Below are 7,974 nucleotides of genomic sequence, written 5' to 3'. Positions count from 1 at the left end.
AACTTTCTTTGTGGGAACTAGATTAAGGATATGGGCGGCAGTCTCTAAGGCATACCCCCAAAATGAGATTGGTAGCGAAGCTCGACTCATCATGGAACGAACCATATCCAACAAGGTTCGATTACGCCTCTCAGCTACACCATTCAACTGCGGTGTCCTGGGAGGTGTCAATTGTGAGACAATCCCACATTCCCTAAGATAGTCGAGGAACTCTGAACTAAGATACTCACCACCTCGATCGGATCGAAGCATCTTAATGTTCCTGCCCAATTGATTCTCGAATTCCTGTTTAAACTCTTTAAACCTCTCAAAAGTCTCTGACTTATGCTTGATTAAGTAGACATATCCATATCTACTGTAATCATCAGTAAAAGTCAAATAATAACGATTAGCATCCCTTGTGGCATGTTTGAAGGGCCCACACACATCCGTGTGTATAAGATCCAACAAACCTTCACCCCTCTCACAAGAACCTGTGAAGGGTGACTTTGTCATTTTTCCAAGTAAGCATGATTCGCAACTATCATCTGCCTTTAGGTCAAATGACTCCAATACTCCATCCTTTTGGAGTTGGCCTATGCGCTTCTTGCTTATATGTCCAAGACGACAATGCCATAATGATGCTTTATCCAAGTTATTATCATTAATAGAATCAATACACAATACATTATTTCCTAAGTTATCAACCACAGATACAGTTTCATACACACCATCACAAGGTAATGCTTTAAAATAAAGAACATTATTAAAGAAAGCATTAATCGAACCAACTTCATTATCAAATGAAAAGGTGAAACCTTGTTTATACAATGCATGAAAGGAAATAATATTTCTTGCCATTTCTGGCGAATAACAACATTTATTCAAATCTAAACTAAACCCACTACTTAGCGATAAAGTATAAACTCCAATCTTTGTGACAAGTAAAGCTTTCCTATTCCCATGATTAAGTTTATTCTTCGATGCTCCACATTCTCACTTCTTCTTAGTCCCTGCAAATCAGAACATATATGAATACCACAACCGGTATCAAGGACCCAAGAGTTAGAATGGGGTGAGTTATTAGATAAGATAGTGTAAATACCTGCATGGTTGGGTTTAACTTTCCCATCCTTCACATCTTGCTGGTATTTTGGGCAGTTCCGCTTCCAATGTGACTTTTCATGGCAATAGAAGCATTCAGCCTCTTTAGGGTCAGAAGAAGGAGTGACAAAACCTTTCTTGGTTCCACTTGAAGAAGAGCCATCAAGGGTCCTAGCCTTGGTACCCTTCGAAGAGCTCTTCCTCTTCTTCCCTCTACCTTTCCCGATTGCCAAAACCGGGGCGGAGTTTGGAGTAGGAGTGTTAACAACCGACTTACCCTTAAGACCTGTTTCTGCGGTCTTGAGGAGTCCCTGAAGTTTGCTGAGTGTGACCTCTTCCTTATTCATGTGATATGTCATGCGGAATTGATCATAGCACGATGGTAAGGAGTGCAAAATGATATCTATTGCAAGCTCCTCAGGGAAGTTCACATTAAGCTTCAGCAACCGATCCACATACCTTTGCATTTTCTGCATGTGGCTCGTGACGGATTCCCCGTCCTTCGTCATGGTTGTTATGATAGAGCATATGATTTCATACCTCTCTTGTCGTGCACTTTGATGGTATCTTTCCATCAGATCTTGGTGCATTTCAAAAGGGTAGAAGTCCTCATAGGACTTTTGGAGTTCCGCTGTCATGGTGGCCAACATGATGCATGCCACTTTTGTAGCATCCCTTTCATGTGCCCGGAAGTCAGCGATCTCCTAGGGAGTTGCAGTGGTCCCATCAATCTCCTTAAGCTCCTTGTCAAGGACATATTCTTTGTCCTCGTAGTGGGTAATCATCCTGATGTTTCTGATCCATCATTGAAGTTGGATCCATCAAAAGTGACTTTCCCACACAAGTTCATAAGGGTAAAGGAGCCATTAGGATTAGAGCCAGAAGCAGCATTGTTTGAAGACATCTGAAAGAAGAGAACAAGATTAGTTTAGATATTAAGAGAGTCCTTAATAAAACACCCAAATGTAATATTAAGGCTAGGATCCAATCACAATATATTATAACTTAGAAGAGGTATGCCGTAATCCAAGCTATAACATATTTGAAAGGTAGGTGAATGACGATTCACCAATTTCCACCATGAAAAACGAAATATAAATATTAGGTTTTTAATTGGTTCTTAGAAATTCCTAGATTCTTTTGAGATTCAGTGAACTTTTCAAAGGCATGTTTCAATCTCGAGTGTGCCCTCCAAGTTTTGTGACTGGGATACCGAGGATCACAAAACGAGGTGTGAAGTAACCATGCAAATCACTTGGTACCCTCAAGGTTTATCACTCAATCGATGTGCCGGTAAACCACACACGCTCCACCGATGCTATGGTAAACCTTAAGTCACCCTTTACCTACCTTGTTAAGTCCAAGTTAGTGTGCCGGTTAACCACACACGCTCCACCAACGACTTAAACAAAGTGTAAAGTGTAATTTCATGGATTAGCACCTTATTCACATTTTCCCTAAAGTAACTAAGATTGGGAATTTAATAAAAGCATTTAGTTACTTTATAATATTCATCATACTTTTAATGAGAATTTATAAGTCCTTGTCTTACCCGTTCGGCTAACGACCCTCCACCGATCAAGGAAGCGGTGGGTGAGAGTGGACACCCATTAAGTTGCCATTTTATAGGCAACAACCATATACCCCCCTTATAGACCGGCTTCATGAATGAGGCGTACTAGCGGTAATACGACTTGTTGTTATACATATATATATTAGTAACTTATAATATTATAAAGTATAAGGGTTGAATTTTAACTTTTAAAATTCTAAGGGTTGGAACTAAAGTTTTAATCAAGACTTTACATGTTCCAAAACTTGAGGGCAAGTTTTGTAAACTTCCAAAACTTTTCATTTCTTATAACTTATGAATTAATTGAGTAATAAAAATGAAGACTCTTCATTTTTATAACTCTTGTGTTCTTTTAATGGCTTTAATAAAAGTGAGACTTTTGGTTTTCCATAACTTGAGGACAAGTTATGGACTCCATTAAAACACATTATGATCATGAATTAAACTACCATGAAGGTTACAAACAATTCCTATGATCATCTAATCTTCATAAGTTCAAGAACATGAATATGAACACTTTCAAGAATAAAAAATTACACTTAAAAAAACTTGTAATTTTAATAATTGCCATTGTAAATGGATTAGCATAAACATTACACCATCTAAAACAAGCTTTAAAACATCAAAACAGTTTAGGGTAATGTTTCTAGTCCATTTCCAGCAACAAATGTGCAAACTTTCATATGAGCATAAAACAGAAAAACGATTTTTTTTCAAGCTGTTTGCACACAAAAAAAAAAAACAACAAACAAACCTGGCTCTGATACCACTGATGGGTTTTGAGCATTCTAACACTTCCTAAGTGTACATGCAACCCTAATAACCTTGGATCTATGTTTGTCTAATAATCATGCAAAGTTGAATTCCAAGGTTATATTCCTATCTAGCATACATGGGGAACATTTTTAACTTGAATGAAAGATAGAATAACTTACCTTGTTGTTGATTATGATCCTTGAAACCTTGTGAGCCTAGCACCCCAAGTGTGATGCCTCAAATGCTTCACACAACACCAAATGCAAAGGAGTAAACTTTGAGAGAATCTTACACTTGCAAAATCGGCTCTAGCCCTCTTGTTTCTTAGTGTAGCCGATTTTGGTGGAGAATGGGTTTCTTATATAGTGTTGACACATCTAGGGTTACACCATGTAAACCCTAATGTGTCATGACTCTTCATTTCCATGACCCATGGGTTTGTAACTCCCATGTAGCATCCATGGAGCATCCTATGGGTGGAACCCAACTTGATAATCCATGGAGCCTCTTAGCCCACTATATAAGATATGGAAGATTTATATAATCTACCCATATATTTAATTAGTTATCTTTTGATCACTTAATTAATTCTTGATCAAACTAATTAAATAATATTATTAATATATTAGAACTTATAATATATTAATAAACCATAAGTGTTATTTCTCTCATTTTAGTTTATCCAATTGCATGGTGCCATGCAACCCAAATGGACCATGCCGGGTCGGGTCAAGTACATACCAGAAATAGTTATGGACTTAGACACCTTATCCAACATCATCTTCTCTTTTCTGCATAAAACTTTTGTCGATCCTGGGCCACTTTCATTGTTTCTCATACCAATTGAATCTTATCAGTGGTATATTAAATCAATCCAGGGCCTCCAAGTATTTTCTGTCCTACATTATGCCAACATAATGGTGTTCACAGTTACTACCGAACGCTAAGACACATGCACGAAGCATATCCTCTACTGTTTGGATTGTTCTCTCCGTCTAACCATATGTCTGTGGATGATAAGCTGTGTTGGTAGCAACTCGAGATCCCAATTCACTTTTCATACTCGCCCAAAAGTGAGAAGTGAAGCGAGTATCACGATCGGAAATAATTTTTAGTGGCACACCATGTCTCGCCACAATTTCGTCTAAGTAAACTTGTGCGTATTTCTCCATTAGAACCGTTGTACGTATGGTGAGAAAATATGCATTCTTAGTTAGTTGGTCGACAATTACCCAATGCTATCATTCTATATAGCAGTCTTTGGCAATTAGAATAGCACCAGGCATAAGGTCAATTCGGAATTCTACTTGCCTATTCGGAGGAAGTCCAGGCAATTCTTCAGGAAAAACATCTGGATATTCTTTAGCAATGGGAACATCATTCACCGTTTTCTTCTCTTCTTTTGAGATATCGACTGTGTAGGCCAGATAGGTAGAATATCCCTTCGATATAAATTTACGAGTTTTTAAGAAAGAAGTTATTACTTTCACCATAGACATAAATAGAATCTTCCCTTTCGATAGGGATGAGTACTATCTTTTCGTAGCACAAGAATTTTGCGCGGTTGTTTGACAATCGATCCATAATATCAAAGTTGGGAAAGGAGATAAGAATTAGGTTAGCAAGAAGATTATAACCTTCAATTCCTATGACACTATCTCTATACACTTTATCAGCAAGTAATGATATATTTCCTATGTTATCTATATGAAATGATTGGACAAATGCGTAACAAGCGATTTGAAAAGAATATTCGAATTCTCGAGACACAAAAGAATCTGAGGAATTGGAATCAAATAAGATGTGAACAAGTCTAGATTTGACGAGAAATGTACCAGTCACAATATTCAGTTTCTCGCGTGCCTCTTCTATGGTAATCTGGAATACACAGCTTTTAGCTTTTGGCACCTCCTCCTTTTTGGTTGGAGTACTCTTTGATTGTTGGACGGAAACTTGACTCCCCGCCATTTGACTAGTAAGAGTAGGGCAAAAACATTTCTTGTGGCCAATAACACCACATAGCAAGTCACATCTCTAGCTAATGATTGCTCAATCCTTTAATGAAGATCGTTATATTTCTATCGACTATCTCGACCATCTACTTCTTCAGTATTCCTATTGAAGTTTCATCACTATACAAGACATGGTTCTCTGAACCAATCAACTCCTTTTGCAGATTTATACTAATCGGACTCGATTCTTTATGACCACTAAGGTTCGAATGGAAATCGTCTCCTTAGTCATCACCGATACAAAGGTAATGCCATACTTGAACAAGAACGGAATCAATTATTAGCTTCTTGGTAACCTTGTGACTTTCCCTGATCCAAGTGTGAGTCCTGTGCTTCCAGTAGTATAGGCCTCTACTACTATTCACACCTACTCATACTCGTCCCAAGTATTGTCTCGCAGTTATCCAAGTCACAATTTAAAATCACGAAGCAACTTATCACACATGAACGTGTTTAAACAAATACATACAACAATTTCTCCTAGACTCAACTAGGGTTTTCGCGTTTCTATTAAACATATCTTGGATTACCTATACTCGCCTTCTAGGATTCTTCTCATGCATATGCTCGATCTAGCATATTCTAATACTTTTCCATAGGTCGATAAAAATTTACTTCCAATTCTTCATATAAATTCTTTCTCGGGTAGTATCTACTCTGCAAGATACAGTATACCAGAATTTAGTCTAGCAGCGTGGAGACAAACGGTTTTCAACTACCTGCATCATCTTCTAATTCATGCAAGTCACCACGTACATTTGTTCATTTCTGTATATGAGTAAATCTTCTTCTCATGAGTGTATCTTTTAAGTCTACTTCATAGGAATCTATCCTAGGAAATTCGCATTATAGCTGCATCTCAGGATGTTCTACTATCTTCAACTTGATTCTCTATCATTCCTAACTACAACATATCTTCTCATATAATAATATGAGTATATATCTTCTTCAACTAAGTACTCTACCTTACTCTAACAAGTAAGCCACTCAGCCTTTTCACAACCAAATAACCTATTTCACCATCCTAATCACGTATGTTAAAGTCGGCTTAACACACAATGGAATTTCCATAAGGATGTGATAGAAGTCGCTCAGTATTATTAAATACTAAGTCTGAACATCCTGTATAGGATTACTACTTGAACTACACACTATATCAAAATGTTTAGGCAAAGCCTTGGCCTATTGAGTCTGAAAACTTCATTAGCCTTTCCTTTGATCTTTAAATCTTGTACAACATCAATTGCGATAATGCCGAAGTATTGATCACCATCTTCGGTTCTTCTTACTCTATAAGCAATCATTGCTTCATTCTGGACAGCGGTGGAACAACTTCATCGGTTATGCCAAAACATTTATCTCGTCCGAATGTGTTTCAAACGCACATCTTTCTTCCAAAGATGTTATTATATTATCAAGCATACTTTAAATGTATAATACCACTTTATAGGTATTAATACACTATTTACAATAACACTTCATAAATATTATTTTACGATATCCCTCGATCGTTTATCTATAAACATTATTGATGTCGACTATCATAAGTCTTTTTATCACTTCGAAAAATTTCTTATCAGTTATAACACGGAAATTTTAGAATCTGGAATACTTAAAATTTCTTCTTCCAGACCAAGGTCGGCAACAGACCTTAAACTCTCTCAAGTAATAGCAGTATAAGCATGAAACCTAAAACATGCTATATTTACTTATCATTTAGCACTTAATAGAATATAAGGCATATCTCCTCTTAATATTCTAGTGCTTGTCCCCATTAGGTATTCAACCTAAAGTATACTAGATACATATCGTATCATCTTTACTTAACATTCCATGTTTAAATCTAGAAATTCTCAAAATTCCTAGTTCACATAAACTAATTCTCTAAAAAATTTGAAGTAACCTAATATCTTAGAATACTAGGGTTTATCACTACCCAATACCCCACTTAAGTATTTCCTATGGTTTGTATCCATATATTTACAATGATTCGGTTCATATATTGAACTTCCAATAGTTTAAGTCTAAATACCAATCCATGGAATTTAGTTCACTTAAACCACCGCTTTGATAGCATGATTGAAAGAACCCCTTTCTAAACTTTCGTATTTCTGAAAGACCCAAACTTTCATGCTTCACAATATTGTTACTCCAAAAACATGCTACATGCATATTCATATATAATATTTTACTTTGATAATTTGATTACATAGGACTGGATACAAACCGACTAAGTTTTAATATTTTACATAACTACCCAGGATATTGTAATTTTATACAAACATAAACTGAAGTACAAAAGTACTATTACAAACTATTCTAAATCTTCCAACAGTATACTATCATACTGCTTATTTATCTCCTGCAATTGTTAAACATAGAGAGGGGTAAGCGGTGATGCTTAGTGAGTTCAATAAATAGATACAATATAACGTTATGCCCTATATACACTTCAATATGGAAGAAGCAAGGAGGAATAAGGAACAACAAAGGCATATGTGAATAATGCGAAAAGCTTTCCATATCAATCAATGAGACATAACAATTTCC

This window comes from Lactuca virosa, unplaced genomic scaffold (assembly GCF_052849685.1).
Source record: "Lactuca virosa cultivar CGN04683 unplaced genomic scaffold, Lactuca_virosa_CGN04683_v6 scaffold_38, whole genome shotgun sequence".
Lineage (NCBI taxonomy): Eukaryota > Viridiplantae > Streptophyta > Magnoliopsida > Asterales > Asteraceae > Lactuca > Lactuca virosa.
The sequence above is the reverse complement of the archived record's forward strand: the minus strand, read 5'-3'. Positions refer to the sequence as shown.